This window comes from Sus scrofa, chromosome 6 (assembly GCF_054392235.1).
Source record: "Sus scrofa isolate SSC_HxYL_T2T_F1_AM1 chromosome 6, Sscrofa_HxYL_maternal_Yorkshire_Landrace_v2.0, whole genome shotgun sequence".
NCBI lineage: Eukaryota > Metazoa > Chordata > Mammalia > Artiodactyla > Suidae > Sus > Sus scrofa.
The window spans coordinates 73,127,622-73,146,236 of record NC_139388.1 but is presented as its reverse complement, the minus strand read 5'-3'; positions in this window follow the sequence as shown (position 1 = coordinate 73,146,236).

The following is an 18,615-nucleotide window of genomic DNA, read 5'->3' as shown; positions in this document are numbered from 1 at the left end:
CGGCTTGCCATCGCCCCGCACCGCGCAGGCGCACGCCGCCGGGCCGGCATCCTCGGCCCCGCACCGCGCAGGCGCACGCCGCCGGGCCGACATCCTCGGCCCCGCACTGCGCAGGCGCACGCCGCCCGGCCGGCGTCCTCGGCCCCGCATCCTCGGCCCCGCATCCTCGGCCCCGCATCCTCAGCCCCGCACTGCGTAGAGATAGGGCGCGGGCCTCGCGTTCCGTCACATCCGGCCGAACCCAGCTTGGAGAACCTTGGGGTTCGCCTGCCTGTTGTACCCCTACAGTGCTCCCGGGCGCACCCTGAAATGAACCCGCTTTGTGCCTCAGCCTGGACGTGTTGTGCGGTCTAGAGAGCCGTGGCGGCTTTCTTTAAACACACAATTTAGCAAAACAGAATTGTTTCTTTACGTCGCCTGTGTGGACCTGGGTCTCCCTTTGCATTGTTCCTATTTCCTGGAGCTCCTTCTCGAACTATTAGGATTCTCCTCCGCACTATTAGGATTCTTCAAAGTCTTCCCAAGCTTCATCACCTGTTCCCGTGACTAATTGGGTTAGGATGGATAATTTCACGTGTATTAGTTTCTCAAAAAACAATTTTTTTTTTTAAGTATTCCAATGCTGCTTCTGCATCCACAGGATTAGTGTGACCGCTGAGCACATAATTCAGACCTATCTCCAGGTGTACCTGGGAGATAACACATGGGTCCCAGACAACCGCTATAAAGCAGCTATGCAATAAAGGAAGACAGGACTTTTTTTGGTTTTCTAGTGCACATAAAGTTACACTATAGTCTATTAAGTGGGCAATAGCATGTTTTTAAAAAGTACATACCATATTTTAAAAATACCTTATTCCTGGAGTTCCCCTTGTAGCTCAGCGTTGAGGAACCCAATTAGTATTCATGAAAATATGGGTTCTATCCCTGATCTCGCTCAGGGGTGTTAAGTATCTGGCATGGCGGTGAGCTGTGATGTAGGTCGCAGGTGCAGCTTGGATCTGGCGTGGCTGTGGCTGTGGCAGGCAGCTGTAGCTCCCATTCCTCCCCTAGCCTGGGAACTTCCATATGCAGCGGGTGCGGCCCTAAAAAGCCAAACAAAACAAAATAAAAAAACCCACGGTAGCCCTCCCAAATTTCCCTATAAAATCTAATACAAGCTGGCCTTCCTTTCATCTCCTTGCAGTTGCCTATGGTTCGCCTTAGTTGGCTTGTCCTGAATTGCAATCCTTCTACTATTCGTTAAACTCATCTTGGCTAGCTAAAGGCCTTGTTATTTTATTTTTTTAAGAGCCACAATCTCAAAGTTTAGTTTTGGAAATCTTTGAATATTGCTACTTTTGCTAGTCTCCAAATCCAAAATGATAGCGGTTACATTGAGCAGAGGTCTCGCATCTCTGGCAGCAGGTCCCTATCCAGTTCCATTTCCGCATCCTAGGTAACAATGTTACTCATTTCCACTATTGCTTTTTGCATGCACAAGCAGATGCAAGTGTGTACTATTATTTTCCTTCTTGCTCACAGAAATGTAGCAGAGCATTTATATCGTTCTGCACTTCCTTTCCTGTTGCCACTACCTTCTTGGGAATATCTTGGAGATTTTCCATATCAAAAAGAAATTCCTCATTTTTCTCCCTGGAGAGATAGTATCCCTTTGTGGACACAGTTTATTTGCTGGTGCCCTACTGCTAACACTTAGGTTATTTCCAACTGATTTCTGCCAACAGCATACACTGAATGACCATATTCATATGTCCTACTTGCGCAGGTATAACTGGAGGGTAAATTCCCAGAAGGGGGAAGTGCATTTGAGCAACTCCATACAAGATGAATCACTTATCATTCTCACCAGTAATATATGAAACCAAACAGGTTTTTACATTTTATATTTCTTACATGTTGATACATTTTGAGTTACATTTTATTTTTTTTTTATTATTCTTTTTAGGGCCACACCTGCGGCAGATGGAAGTTCCCACATGCTAGGGGTTGAATCAAAGCTGGAGCTGCCAGCCTATACCACAGCCACAGTAATGCCACATCTGAGCCACATTTGTGATCTACACAGCAGCTTGGTGCAATGCTGGATCCTTAACCCACTGAGCGAAGCCAGGGATTGAACCTGCATCCTCATGGATACTAGTTGGGTTCTTAATCTGCTGCCCACACTCCTAAAAAAGTTTTTTAAAAAAATGTCAGTTTTTAAAGTTTCAATTTAGATATTAAACCTATGTTTACTTTCAAGAAATAACATGCTGTTTTTCTTTGTTGGTTTGCAGAGCACTTTCATATATTTCATGTGACCCTTACAATCAGGGTGAGAATGGTTTTGATTTAATTTTTTAAATTGTACGTAGATTTATATATGCAATTAATTTATGCACTACTCTGCACTCAAGCAAAAAAATTTAAGTGTCTTCAATCATTTTGCACTTTAAGAAGAAAACGTTTTGGGTGTTCTAGAATGACTTCATCTTTGGCTGTCTGCAAAGGATGAAGGCAAAAGTCACCTCCTTTTAATTTTGAAGGGGTGTGGGAAACAGGAGAGACAGAGAGGGAGAGAAGGCAAGTGGTCAGACATGCCTCAAGAACCAATGAAAGATTCAGGTCTACAGGAGGAAAACCAAGAGAAGACAGGCTGTTTTGCTCTAGTGCCTGTACTGAATTCTTATACAGAAATGAACATGCTGATGGCCTGCTGCAGCATGAGACAGTCAGAATAAAAATGGCAAGACAATGATAGTTCACTGAGAGAGAGAAAGAGTCTGAGTTAACACTGCTGGCACATCTGCACTGCCTTCAGGCTCTCAAAGGGACCTGAGTCAGCGTGAATTTTTATCAAATGAATATAATACATACAGTTTTTAAAACTCAAAAATAATATTTAGGGTAGATTGGGTTTTTATTTACTTATTTTTTATTTTTGGCTGCAGCATGCAGCAGCTTGATGTAGGATCTCAGTTCCCAGACTAGGGATTGAATCTGGGTCGCAACGGTGAAAGCGCTGAGTCCTAACCACTAGACCACCAGGGAGCTCCCTAGATTGGATTCTTTTCCAGAAATATTTACTCTTTCCTCTTCCACCTGCAGCCCCTTGACTTTGGGTTTGTCCTTGCTTTGGCTAACGTGACATGACCTGATCAAAGCCCTGAAAAGCAGTGACCTGATGATTAGGCTGGCTTTCTTGTGCTTTTGCGTTGCCATAAGAAGAGCCTTCCTCCAGGGAACAGAATGTAGTACCTAGATTTCATTACACAGCAATTGCCCACTGGCACCTTGAAAGGCTCATCATGAAAAAACGGCAGCCTTTTGAATCAGACCTTCACACCTCTTAGCCCTGTTCTCCAGAGGCAAATCTTTTCTTTTCTTTCTTTTTACGGCCACACTTGCGGCATATGGAAGTTCCCAGGCCAGGGGGCCAGTCAGAGCTGCAGCTGTGGCCTGCGTCACAGTCATGGCAACACTGGATCCAAGCCTCAGTCTGTGGCAGCACTGGACCCTTAACCCACTGAGCAAGGCCAGGGATTGAACCTGCATCCTGACAGAGACAACATCAGGTCCTTAACCTGCTGAGCCACCACAGGAACTCCCCTGAGGCAAATATTTTCAACACTTCTGGTAATTTTCTCTATTTTAAAACAATATGCTAATACAATTATTTCTCATGTGTTGGTTTTAGACATTATATATGGACTTCCTACAGGGTTATTAACATAATTGTCATTTCATTGAGGCAGAGGTTGAGGTCCAGGGGGGTGAAATGACTGTACAGGGTCCTACAGAGCCTTGGTTAGATTCAGGTGTTCTGATACCAGATTTCACACTCTGCCCACCGTAAACTGACTCTATCACTATTACTTATTAGTAAGTCAGCAACGCCCTGGACTCTCTTTCAACCTTACAGTTCATACCTATTTCTCATCACACATTTACAAAACAAAGCCAAAAAATTAAACCGTTACCAAAAACATTGCTGTAGTACCGGAAATGAAGGCATTCCCCTAATTCAGTCCTTGTTTCCAGGTAGAACACCACCATCCTATCCACCACATTGGGATTTGTTTGTGTTTGTTTGTTTGTTGTCTTTTTGCCATTTCTTGGGCCGCTCCTGCGGTATATGGAGGTTCCCAGGCTAGGGGTCGAATCAGAGCTGTAGCTGCCAGCCTACGCAAGAGCCACAGCAACGCGGGATCTGAGCCGTGTCTGTGACCTACACCACAGCTCACGGCAACGCCGGATCCTTAGCCCACTGAGCAAGGGCAAGGATCGAACCCGCAACCTCATGGTTCCTAGTCGGATTCGTTAACTCCTGCGCCACGACGGGAACTCCCCTGTTTGTGTTTGTTTTTGGCTGAGCCCACTGCATGCAAAGTTTCCAGGCCAGGGACCAAAATGGCACCATGGCAGTAACCAGAGCGACAGCAGCGACCCAAGCAAGCCAGTTCCTTAACTCACTGAGCCACCAGGGAACTCCCTCTACTACATTTTTACTTCAACATTGACACGTCTTTAGCCATTGTGGCAAGTACAAACTAAAAGACTCTCCCTGTTCTCCCTATTGCAACATTTATTTGAGAGAGTGATTTGCCTTGCCAAGCTCACAACCCAAGGATGGAGAAATAGCGTTGATCATGTTAGTGAAGGACCTCGGGAGGTGCTGCCTCCAAATCTGCCCCTTTAGCATATTGATTATTTTGAGTTAAAGGCATATGGAAAACAATGGGTGCAAGAAGGCACTCTGATCGCCATTTTTTCTTCCCCAAAGTAGATGGCAGTCTTATGTGGTAACTGCCCTCCCTGGACCAAGAGAAAAGAAACATTCTTATCACCAAAGAGGGAGCTGAGTCTGCTACATTGTACAAAGAGATGCTGTTAAAATAACTCTCATCTTCCTCTAATTTTCCCATTCTATTTCACTTTTCCACGATGTCCACTTTTGCTCAACCCACTGTATATGCACTTCAGTTTTGCCTCCTCTTCATTGGGCCTTCATTTCCTTAGGAAGGCTTCTAGGTCATGGTAAAACTTATGTTAAATAAATTCGTATGTTTTTTCTCCTGGTAAGTCTTACATCAATTTAATTCTCAGATCCAGCCAGAGCCCTGCAGAAGTAAGGTGCCCTACATTCGCAACTCACCCACAGCCCTTCTGATGCTGGTTCTAGAAAGCAACTCCCTAGAATTAGCTAATCGCAATAAATAGTAAAGAAACTGCTGCCAGGTTATTTACTGTTTTCTCATGGGTCACTGACATCTGCATCTCGTCTTAAAAACATTCATGTTCTGTGAATGCATCCTTTGATTTCATTGATAGTGCTTAGTCCGGCATCTTCTTGTCTTTTGTTTACATATTGCCTGTCTCCCCTTGATCCTGTGAACTCCACGATAAGACTTCTAGTCTTGGTCACTGCTGAATACCTAGCATTTATGGCAGCCCCTGTGGCACATGGCAGGTGTTCAATAAAAACTTGGTAAGTATTACCCTAACTTCATCCTATAAGATGTTCCTTTCTTTGACTAGGGCTATAGATTAATACTTTACATTTGCAGAACACTACAGCCTACGGTGTGATTCCAACCAATTTCTTATTCCTATTTCAATCCTATTTCCCACGTCTAATTCATGTCAACAGACTGTGAATGCGTAACTTCCATTCATTCAATGGCGGGATGGTGGCTAATGGCAGTCACTGGCCCCAAGGAAGTTATTCGGGGCATTTAATAAACGTATTTTTCAACACCCAGTAAAGGTTGGGTTCGGGACACGCCCCACAGAGGTCCGGCAGAAACGGCGAATTTCCCCTCCGAGCCCCCAAAAGGTTAGGCTGGCGAGACCGGAGAAGAGTGGGCGAGCTCTGACATTTGAGGCAGCGCTGGCGCAAGGGGGAAATTCTGACACCGAGGTCTGCGAGGGGCCCGGGGAATGGCTTCGCCTCTGCTCCCACCCTGTGTGAAAAGCCCCCCGAGCGTGGGCTACACAGCACCACTCCCACGGCGGCCGGGCGCCGGAGGTCTGCCGGCCAACCCGCAGTGACGTAAGACCCATTTCCGCCGGCCGGGGCGCGCGGCGCCCGGATTGGTCGAGCCGCGCCGCAGAGGGCGGGGCGGGGCGGGGCCGGGCGCGAGGGGGAAGGGCAGCGCGCGGTGTCAGGCGCCAGGTCGGCGCGCGGGAGCCGGGGTCGCTCGGCTTCCGGCTACCTTTCCCGCAGCTGGGAGCGGTTGCGCGAGGTGTGCCTGCAGGGCCGCTTTCTCGTGGGCGGCGAGAAGTCACGGAGCGACCCGGCCCGTCACGTTAGGTCGCCACCCCCGTGGGGTCATTGCTTCTTTAGCGACCCTGCGGACTTCCGGGGGAGGTTGCGGCCCGGGAGGGGGAGGCAGGAAATTGTCCAGGTGACCTTCCATCCCAGGTGGACTGGGTCGACGAGGCTGAGGGTACACGAGGCAAGGACCTTGACCTTGTCCCAGGAGCCATGGGTGTTCTGAGGAATCTAAATCCAAGCTCTGCTGCATCCAGCATATTCGTTGGAAAACCTGCAGAGAGCCTGTGTGGAAAGAAGCCTGTGCCACGAGCTCCTTTTTAGTTTCTCATTTCTCCCTGAAAAACAGAGCATACTTGCTGTCTTACTCTGCTAGTTATTTCTGGCAGAGAGTGAGATCTGATTAAGGTTTCAACAACAGGGTTATCAAAGCTTTCAGAAATTTTCAGTTGTGAAATGTGAATGGTGATGCCTGCCCATAGCTTGGCAAGGACCGAGCTCTCTCTTACCTGAAACACTAAGCAAAGGAATTGAAATTTTGAGTCCCTTCTTATTTCCTGTTGTAGTTCTTTATTCTAATTCTGCTTCAGTGATGTTACCAGATAATCCAGAAGCCACACCAGCATTTCTCAATGCGTAAAATAATCAACATTCACCAGCCACACACAGTTTTTTCCTTCCTTCCCTCCTGCCTCCCTCCTTTCCTTCCTTCCTGTACACGGTGGCATGTGAAAGTCCCCAGACCAGGGACTGAACCTACGCCATAGCAGTGGCAACGTGGGATCCTCAACCGCTAGGCCACCAGGGAACTCCCACCCATCTCACTCAAGCAGAAGTCTCCTGACCCCCTGCCCCTACTGGTTGATTGCCTCTTTCTCTTCTCAAGGCCCATTTATGCTGCAGTTGTTAAACTGTGGTGCCCCAGGGTGAGTGTGAAGCACAGAGACCTTGTGTATGTCCGCATAGTTCTGTGGACCTGCTGCCTTTGGCAGGGCACTGCTGTGCAGGGGATTCAGATCAATGGGTGGTTTGCAGAGGACGTTGAACTCCTTCCACTCTGTGGTTCAAACATCTTTTCTGCCTCATCTTTCACGTTCTTACCTCTTAATGTCCCTCACTGATTTTATCTGTTCTTAAGCATAGCCTGTACTTGCCGCCTTTTTTTTTTTAATTCAAGTGTAGCTGATTTATGCTGTTGTGCCAGTTTTTGCTCTGTAGTGTGTACCTGCCTTCTTCCTGCTTCCCCATAACAGTCCCCTCTAACTGGAATGCCCCTTTGCTTCCACGCCATACTTCCAATGTATTACCCATCCCCCTGAACTCAGTCACAGTGCCAATCCCTCCAGAAAGTTTCCTCTGCCTTCCCACAGGATGCTGTCCTCCTAATATGCAATCTGTAAGGTGGTGTGGCTTTATCTTAGTCATGTGTATAAACTTCTTCCTGCCTCCATAGGTTGTGAAGGTTGTTGGGATAGTGCTTTATCTATATATGCCTCACAAAACAGTAAAACTGGCAAGAAGCATCTGCTGAGTTGCTGTCATGTGCCGAGCCTGCTTGGGGGTGCCACGAACACAGCAGTGAAAGCACAATGTCCTCCAAAGGAGATGGAGAATGACAGGAAGAGATGCTCTCTTAGAGAGTGATCAAGGAAGGCTTTTTTTTTTTTTTTGTCTTTTTGCCATTTCTTGGGCTGGTCCCACAGCATGCTAGGGGTCGAATCGGAGCCATAGCCACCGGCCTACGCCAGAGCCACAGCAACACGGGATCCGAGCCACGTTTGCAACCTACACCACAGCTCACAGCAACGCCAGATCCTTAACCCACTGAGCAAGGCCAGGGATCGAACTTGCAACCTCATGGTTCCTAGTCGGATTCGTTAACCACTGAGCCACGACGGGAACTCCAAGGAAGGCTTTTTTGTGAGGCGGAAACCTGAGTAAGATGAGGGAACAAGTCGTACAGAAAGTGGGGAGAAGACATTGTAGATGAGGGGGCAGCAAAGCCAAGGTCCTGAAGCAGAGGCGTATTCAGTGTGTGAAAGAGCAGCAAGGGGGTCAGGCCAGTGGCGAGAGGTAGGGCACAGAGGTCAGAGGTCAAAGTTCAGGCCAGGTATACACTTGCGTTAGACATTTGAGAGATGCTTGTTGAATTTATTGAGTTCATGAGGGATGGAGAATAATGACAGTAACAATGACACTTGGCGATTACTTGAGTGGGATAGACCCATCAGGCCTGTGTGAGTATTTTACAACTTGCACACATGGGTATTGGACTCTTTACTGTGGCGACATTTAACTGAAAAAAATAAACTTAATGAAAACCAGTGGTTTATGCAGCGGTCTTTTATTATAATGGAAAGCCAGAGACAAAGAGGCAGATTCTGATGGAGGAAGAAATGGATTGGCACCCCTCCAATGAGTGGAATTATTTGGTAGATAATGCTAATCCCTATTAAAAAGTCCAGAAGGAGGCATTCCCTCTGCGACACAGTGGACAGTGGGTTAAGAATCTGACTACAGCGGCTTGGGTAGACATGGAGGCGCAGGTTCCATCCCTGGCCTGGCACAGTGGGTTAAAGGATCTAGCATTGCTGCATCTGTGGCATAGGTCCCAGATGCAGCTTGGATTCAATCCCTGGCCCGGGAACTGTCATGTGGTGCCAGCGCAGCCATTAAAAAAAAAAAAAAATTCAGAGGGAACCAAAATCCATCTCCCGTGGTTGTTTTGCTTTTTATTTGCAGGAAAAAAACTGCTTGAATGTTAGTTGACAAAGGTTGAACTTATGAAACGGTCAGATACATTTTGAAATCCCTAACTTTCGGAGGGCTAGGATGAATTCGCTAGGGGCAGCAGGCCAGTTCCCTGCAGGCAGAAATCGGCATTTAGCACAAAGTCATAAGCTTCAGGGTAACCTTGCTTCTTGGAGTGTATTGCTGTGGTAATGGTCAACACTTCCAGCCCAGCCCTACTGGCTCATGGCAACTATGTCTCTCCAGCAGAATTAAAAAAAAAAAATACAGAGCACTTGTTTTTTTTAAGTTTTTTCTTTTTTTTAAGGGCTGCACCTGCAGCATATGGAAGTTTCCAGGCTAGGAGTCTAATCAGAGCTGTTCCTGCAGCCTACACCACAGGATCTGAGCCACATCTGTGACCTACGGTGCAGCTAGCAGCAATGCTGGATCCTTAACCCACTGAGCTGAGCGAGGCCAGGGATTGAACCCACGTCCTCACTGATACTAGTTGGGTTCTTAACCCACTGAGCCACAACGGGAACTCTTAATCGTTTTTAGTTACAAGTTCATAACTTTTCTAAAATTTTAAAGTTTATTATGATTATATTATTATTATAATTATTTTAGTTTGGCTCCCTCCAAAAAGTGGCTACTCTGGGCTATTGATTCAGCTCTTCGTAACATTTCTCAGAGTTTAAATGAGTGTCAGTTTCTTGGCAAATCACTCACGTAGATGAAATCGGGTGTGGTTTTCGACTCAGCTCGCAAACCACTGAGTTGACAGTCTTACTCTTGGTTGCTGTGTCAACACCTCTTTTTATTCATTCACAGGAATGAGTAGCCTCCTTACAAGTAGCTCCTGAATTAGTCACCGCTGGTGGCCAAATGTTAACGTAGCCTTGAAATGAGACGTGGCTTCCAGCCTTGGCTTCTCCTTTCCTTAAACGTGGCAGTGAGTGGGGGGAGCGGTACTTGCACGCTGAGTGTGGCCTGTCTGGGTTCCAGCCCAGCTCTACTTCGTGCTGGTTGAGGGATCCGGAGCAAATTACTTCTTCCTGCCTTGGGTTCCCCATTGGTAAAACAGGGTGGCTTCCCAGGGTTCTTGGGAGGATTAGAGTTAATAGAGACAAAGCTAGAACACTGGCCCACATACTCACATGCTGCCATGAATACCATGCCTGGTACCTGAGTTCTCTCTACCTCTGTTTATTTAGCATTTGAAGAGTAACAATGGTTCTTACCTCGTAGAATTGGTAAGAGGCTAAATAGAGCACTATGTGAAGCACAACTCTCCAATCCAGGAAGCAACCCAGGACAATTAGCTGTTTTGTTTGTTGGTTTGTTTTTTGTCTTTTTAGGGCCACACCCAAGGCATATGGAGGTCCCCAGGCTAGGGGTCCAATCAGAGCTATAGCTGCTGGCCTACACCACAGCCACAGCAAGGCCAGATCCGAGCCTTGTCTGTGACTTACACCACGGCTCAGGGCAACGCTGGATCCTTAACCCACTTTTCGAGGCCAGGGATCGAACCCACAACCTCATGGTTCCTCGTCAGATTCGTTTCCACTGTGCCACCATGGGAACTCCAGGTGTTTTTATATGTTACAGAAAACCTTTTTTTTAAAATCAGTAGTTGCAGTCTGTTTAAGTTCAGTGTGAAGGGCCCCCTAGGAGAGGAACGGAGAAAGTGACACGCCACAAGGCTTTATTATCTTGGGGATGACGGTGAGGGGTAGAAATTGTACAGATAGAATTTTTGCCTTAAGATGCAGTGACGGGATTTTATATAAGGTTTTGGGGAAAAAAAGATATAAAGTGAAAACATCTCATCTTGGCGTAAGAGCAAATTTGTAGAGTTTTTAAGCATTGAGTGCCTGTCTCAAAACAAGACAATTATCTTAGACGTGGTACAGGGGTTGTGATTCTGGGCCCCACGGATGCCCAAGAAGCACAGATAAAGTCCAGGGGTTTGCAACTTTGGATGGAGAAAATTATATGTTTCATTTTCACTCACCTCTGATGGAACTCTAGCCTTTCCTACAATTTTGAATTTAAAAATTCACCAAGCACTGCCCGAGGAACAGTACCTGTGGAATGGCACAAATAGAAATCACTTCTTTTCATATCATATTACTGTTCTTGCAGGTATCCCCAAAGACCACTGACACTCAAGAGTAATTTGATGGGGCGAGCACGTTGTGGCTCAGCAGAAATGAATCCAACTGGTATCGATGAGGAAGCAGGTTCGATCCCTGGCCTTACTCAGTGGGTTAAGGATCCGGCATTGCCGTGAGCTGTGGTGTAGGTCACAGACATGGATCGGATCCTGCGTTGCTGTGGCTGTGGTGTAGGCCGGCAGCTGTAGCTCTCATTCAACCTGTAGCCTGGAAACTTCCATATGCCACAGGTGTGCCCCCCCCCAAAAAAGAATTTGATGGAGTTTCCGCTGTGGCACAGTGGGTTAAGAATCCGACTGCAGCAGGGTCGGGTCGCTGCAGAAGCTCAGGTTTGATACCCAGCCTGGAACAGTGGGTTAAAGGACCTGGCTTTGCAGCAGCTATGCTTTAGGTCAAAGCAGCTATGGTTTAGGTCGCAGCTGCTACTTGGATTCAGTCTCCGGCCTGGGAACTTCCATGTGCCTCTGGTGCAGCCATAAAAAAAATTACTTTGAAATTAGGAGAGGTATGTGTTTATGAAGAAGTGCATATATCACCACATCAAAAGTCGGTTTTTAAATATTTGGTAAATATATTTCAAGGCAATTGTTTTCCTTTATCATCCTTTGAATTATATTTACAAACTTAAGAACATTTTTTCTGTGGGGTCTATAGGCTGAAAGGATCCTGAGCACAGAAAGGTTAAGAGTCCTTGGAAAGGGAGCTCCCTGGTGGCTCAGCTGGTTAAGGATCCACTGTTGTCACTGCTGTGCTGTGGGTTTGATCCCTGGCCCGGGACCTTGCACATGCCACCAGGCGACCCCTCCCCCCCAAAAAGAGAGTCTTTGGTAAGAGCATGGGCTCTGGAGCCAGACAGCCGAGTCTGAACCCCTTCTCAGCTCCTTTCCACCCAGAGGACACGGGGTATCAGCATCTCATGCCCTAGGGCGAAGGCTGCTGTGAGATCCCATTGAGAAAACCATGTAGGAGTTCCCGTCGTGGCGCAGTGGTTAACGAATCCGACTAGGAACCATGAGGTTGCAGGTTCGGTCCCTGCCCTTGCTCAGTGGGTTAACGATCCGGTGTTGCCGTGAGCTGTGGTGTAGGTTGCAGACGCAGCTCAGATCCTGCGTTGCTGTGGCTCTGGTGTAGGCCGGCGGCTACAGCTCCGATTAGACCCCTAGCCTGGGAGCCTCCATATGCCGCAGGAGCGGCCCAAGAAATAGCAAAAAGACCAAAAAAAAAAAAAAAAAAAAAAAGAGAGAGAGAAATCCCTGTAAACATAGAACAGTGCCTTTCCTGTTCTGTGGCCCCTGAAAATGTTAGCCATTTGCAGAAAAGCGTTTTAGTTTATTTTGGGGTTTTTTTGTTTGTTTGTGTTTGGCCACATCCATGGCATGTGGAAGTTCCCAGGCCAGGGATCCAGCCTGTGCCACCACAGGAGCCCAAGCCCCTGCAGTGACAATGCCGGATCCAGAACCCACTGAGCCTGAAAAACAGTTCACGTGAGAGAGGAAAGCTGTGCAGCTTAAGGTGGGGTTTACACGTCAGCATGGTTTCCCGAGGAGGAGGGGAGACGTACGCCCCCAGGTCATGAAGAAGCAGGCAGACTCTGCGTCTGGGGTTGCTCATTCTTCATTCCCATTGCCTCCTTCAGTAAAGGCTTCTTGACTGCCTACTGTGTGCCTCTCAACACTTTCACTAACACCTGTGTGTTTGAATGTGTGTGTGTATGTGTGTGTGTGTGTGTTTATCACATCTTTAAAAGATGACCAAGTTCAACCTTTACAGGTGTCTGAATGTTGTTTGATGACCTGGAAATATTTGAACGGGAGGAAAAGACACATAATTGATGTTAGTATGTATTGCGTTCTAAAATTTTCTTTTCTTGCCTTCATTTCATTTGTTATACCTGAGAATTTCACATAATTTGTGTCTCGTTGGCAGTACTGACTTGAAGGATTAAGAAATACTATATAGGAGTTTCCCTTGTGGCTCAGCGGAAACAAATCCAACTGTTATCCATAAGGATTTGGGTTCGGTCCCTGGCCTCCCTCAGTGGGTTAATGATCCGGTGTTGCCGTGAGCTGTGGTGTAGGTTGCAGATGCGACTTGGATCCTGCATTGCTGTGGCTGTGGTGTAGGCCGGCAACTAGAGCTCCAGTTGGACCTCTAGCCTGGGAACCTCCACGTGCCATGGGTGCGGCCCTAAAAAAAATATGTATTATATAATTGCATTCAAAGTATATAGAATTTGTATCTATATGATATGAAATATAATTTCACATTAGAGAATATGAATATGGGGAATATTTATTTATTTATGCCACACCTGTGGCATATGGAAGTTTCCGGGCTGATCAAATCCAAGCCGTAGCTGCAACCTACACCACAGCTGCAGCAATCCTAGATCCTTAACCCACTTCGCCAGGCTGGGGATCAAACTGTGCTGTCACAAAGACAGTGCTGGGTCTTCCCCCTCTGCGCCAGCAGCAGGAACCAGTATGGAGAATTTTTTAATTAGATTTTTTTCCTTTTTTTTTTTCTGTCATTGTTGTTTGTTTTATTAATGGCCACACCTGCTGCATATCAAAGTTTCCAGTCTAGGCGGCCAGTTGGAGCTGCAGATGCCAGCCTACACTGCAGCTTTCAGCAACGCCAGAGCCTTAACCCACTGAATGAAGCCAGGGATGAATCTGGCATCCTCACAGAGACTAGTCAGGCTCTTAACCCTCGGAGCCACAATGGGAATGCCCTCATGTTTGTTTTAAAATTAGTATTCTTTTAAAACTTTCAAAATTACCTATTAAAATTAAACTATACTTAGTAAATTCAAACATTTTAAATTATTTAAATAAATATGATTTTTAAATGTTGGGACATTTATTTATTTTTTTCTGTCTTTTTAGGGTCACACCTGAAGCACATGGAGGGGTTCCCAGGCTAGGGGTCAGATTGGAGCTGTAGCTGCTGGCCTACACCACAGCCACAGCAACACCAGATTCAAGCCTTGTCTGTGACCTACACTACAGCTCATGGCAATGTTGGATCTTCAGCCCACTGAGCAAGGCCAGGGATCCAACCTGCGTCCTCATGGATATTAGTCAGGTTTATTAACCACTGAGCCATGATGGGAACTCCTAAATTTTGTGACATTTAATTAAATACTTTTATAAAAATTAAAACTGTTTGCGGAGTTCCCATCGTGGCTCAGTGGTTAACAAATCCGACTAGGAACCATGAGGTTGCGGGTTTGATCCCTGGCCTTGCTCAGTGGATTATGGATCCAGCGTTGCCGTGAGCTGTGGTGTAGGTTGCAGACGCGGCTCGGATCCCATGTTGCTGCGGCTCTGGTGTAGGCCAGTGGCTACAGCTCTGATTCGACCCCTAGCCTGGGAACCTCCATATGCCACAGGAGCGGCCCAAGAAATCACAAAAAAAAAAACAAACAAAAAAAACTGTTTGCCATTCTAGGGTTTAATGTCCTTCTAGTTAATCCCAATAAAGAGCTATTAGTACAGTTCTTTTTTTTTTTTTTTTTTTTTTTTTTTTTTTTGTCTTTTTGCCATTTCTTGGGCTGCTCCTGCAGCATATGGAGGTTCCCAGGCTAGGGGTTGAATTGGAGCCATAGTCGCTGGCCTACACCACAGCTCACAGCAACGCCGGATCCTTAACCCACTGAGCAAGGCCAGGGATCGAACCCTCAACCTCATGGTTCCTAGTCGGATTCGTTAACCACTGTGCCACGATGGGAACTCCCTGGTGTGTTTAGCTTGACGTCTAACTTCGGAATATCTGGACAGAGGCAACAAGGGCCTCTATTTGCACTCTTGCCCCGGGCGCTGCGGTGCTGCAGGTGTTCTGATGCTGGAGGTATACGTCTATGAATCACTAACACAGACAGGGTATCACACGGAGAGAGTGTGAACAGGGAGGAAAAGGGAGCGAATGTGGCTGGAATATTCCACGCCTCTTTCCACCGTATTCTTCCTGTTTCCCCAACTCCCCCTCCTTCCTGTTGTCTTTATTTTTTTTGTTTTTTGTTTTTTTTTTTTGTTTTTTTTTTTTTTGTTTGTTTTTTAGGGCTGCACCTGCGACATATGGACATTCCCAGGCTAGGGGTCACATCGGAGCCGCTGCTGCAGGCCTACACCCCAACCACAGCCATGGCAGGTCTGAGCCGCATCTGTGACCTACATCACAGCTCACAGCAACCCCGGATCCTTAACCCACTGATCGAGGCCAGGGATCGAACCTTCATCCTCCTGGTTGCTAATTGGGCTCGTTACCGCTGAGTCTCAACAGGAACTCCTCCTTTCTCTTTTCTGATTTCTCACTCATTTTCTTTTTTCTAATTCCTTTCTAGATTCCTCCTCCGCGTGTGTCAGAACCCCTACAGGCATCACAAGCACGGATTGTAAGAGCAACTGTTTCCCGGATGGATAGATGCTTGGGGTGGGGGTGGGGACAGTGAATCTTGAGAGAATCCATCTTTGAGGAAATAACCCATATCGATAGTGCCAGGGGAGAGATTACCTCTAAAATGTGTGCTGGCCAGATGGGAGTGTATTTTATAGGATTATTCTGAGGGGCTGTTCTCCTTTTTCTAAGTAGCGTCTTTATCTTACTTAGAGTAGTTGAGGCTTCACGCTGTTTAGCCTCAAACCCTACTCACTTGAGACCGTCAATCTTAGACTCACCACCAGTCAAATTAAAACAAAATTGATTCCTTGACTTAGAAGGAGATGTTTAGAAAGTGATGAAACAAATGTTTTTGTTGCTGATATGGTTAAAACAGGGATGTTTTGGGGGGGTTGTCTCTGATTTCATTTAGGAAGGCTTAGGGGAAGACATGAATTTTATAGTTGCCTTTTTGAAAGTTTAGAAGGCTAAAGTGGATAAAGCGATGTGATATGTATTTTAAAGCAAAGGAACATTGTACTGAAAGCGTATTACACCTTGAGCTCGCTTCCATGTTACGTGCGTCTAGTTAACAATAGAATTTGCCCTAGACTCCAATGATGATTTTTATCAAACAAGAGTGCAGTGAACATTATAAAGTGCCATGCATAGCCCTCAGTAGAATACTTCTGAAGTGGTGGATGTTGTTTAACTGTAGGCGGGTAAACCTAATCCTGAGAATCTTTTCACTCAGTGAAGGCTTATGTCACTGGCCCAGCTTCCAAAAGTGAGGTAATTACTGTGCTAGGAAACGACACACATCACTTTCAGGGGAGGTCATACCTCTGCCCACAGAATATCTGAAATGTAAGTCAGTAAGTAGCATTTAGTTAAATAAAAATACAGTCCAGCTAAATGTCATGCTGTCATGTTAAACCCCGAGGACCACACGAGGACGCCCCCTGGTTAGACTGTGACTTTGAAAGTGATAGGAGGTTTTTTTGGTATAATACTCCTGTATTTGGCCAACTCTGCTGAAGTCAGTTGCCACAGGGAGAATGACTCTTAGATGATGCTCAGAACGGGGGAATAAATTCTGTAGGGAGCACATGCCTTTTTCTCCTCTGTGGCTGCTTGTCCTGGTGGCTTTACTGAGGATCAGTGTGGGAAGCCAGGGAAGGAAATTCCTGAAACAGTAAGTCTCAAAATAGCAGGCACTACTTTCTTGAGAAGTATGTGCCAGGTATTGAACTAAGCCCTTCACATCCATTATTTCCTTTAATCCTCACTCACTGAGGACAGGATACAGTGTCCTGTATCTACGAGGCATGGTGGGGGGAAGAGTTAAAGAGGTTAAGAAACTTGTCCAAGTTTGCATGACCATCCATGGCAGAGCCTAGTTTTGATCCAGATCAGCCTGATGGCAAAGCTTGGGCTCTAACCCATGCCAACCTGTACTATTCCTACTCCATGGACCGTGGGCGAGGGTTGATAAAATTGGGAGTCTTCCTAGTAAATCAAAACCGCAGTGAGACAGTTGACACCTCCTTGGATGGGTATAATACACAAAATTTTGTTTAAAAAAACCCCACAGAAAATTAGCAAGTGGTAGCAAGGACGTGGAGAAATTGAAACCCTTATACATTGCTGGTGAGAATGTAAAAGGCCACAGCTGCTGTGAAAAACAGCCTGGAAATTCCTCAAAAAGTGAAACAGAATCACCACACGATGGAGTAATTTCATACCCAGATGTACACCCAAGAGAACTTATGTCTGTACAAAAGCTTGCATACAGATCTTCATAGCAGCATTATTCATAATAGCCAAAATGTGAAAACAGGAGTTCTCTGTGGCACAGAGGGTTAAGGATCCAGCCTTGTCACTGTAGGTGGCTTGGGTCAATGCTGTGGCACTGGTTCCATCCCTGGCCCGGGAACTTCCAGGTGCCATGGATGCAGTGCCCCCTGCCCCCCAATAAGGGGGGCAAAACTCAAATGTCCATCAACTGATGAAGGGATGAACAAAATGTGGTAAGTCTACACAATGGAATATTATTCAGCCCTAAAAAAGAATGAAGTACTAACACTTCATGGAAGAACCTGTAAAATATAATGTTAAGTGAAAGAAGCCTAGTACCAAAGACCAGTTATCATATGATTCTATCTAACACTTCATGGAAGAACCTGTAAAATATAATGTTAAGTGAAAGAAGCTTAGTACCAAAGACCAGTTATCATATGATTGCCAGAACTGGCAAATTCATGGAGACAGTAGATTAGTGGTTACCAGGGGCTGGGGGGAGGGGGTTTAGGGAGAGACTGCTAAGGGGTATAGGATTTCTTTTCGGACTGATGAAAATATTCAGAAATTGTATACTCGGTGATGGTTGCACAACACAATGAAAAGATAAAATCTACTGAAATGTACACTTTAAATTGGTGATGTGTGTATGAACTGTATCTTTTTTTGTTTGTTTTTGGGTTTTTTTTTGCTTTTGCTTTCTAGGGCCGCACCCGCAGCGTATGGAGGTTCCCAGGCTAGGGGTCAAATAGGAGCTGTAGCTGCCAGCCTATGCCACAGCCACAGCAATGCAGGATCTGAACCAAGTCTGTGACCTACATCACAGCTCATGGCAACGCCGGATCCATAACCCTCTGAGGGAGGTCAGGGATGGAACCCGCATCCTCATGATTCCTAGTCGGATTTGTTTCTGCTGTGCCACAAACAGGACTCTAGTTTTTTTAAGTTAGAGTTTAGTATTAATTTTTGCTGCGCAGCATAGTGATCCAGTTATACACATATATACATTATTTTTCTCATGCTATCTTCCATCAGGTTCTATCCCAAGAGATTAGATGATTAGATGTAGTTCCCTGTGCTGTACGGTAGGACCCCATTGCTTATCCATTCTTTTTTTTTTTTTTTTTTTTTTTTTTTTTGTCTTTTTATGGCTGCACCACTTCATATGGAGGTTCCCAGGCTAGGGGTAGAATTGGAGCTGTAGCTGCCAGCCTACACCACAGCCACAGCAACGGAGGATCTGTCTACAACCCACACCACAGCTTACGG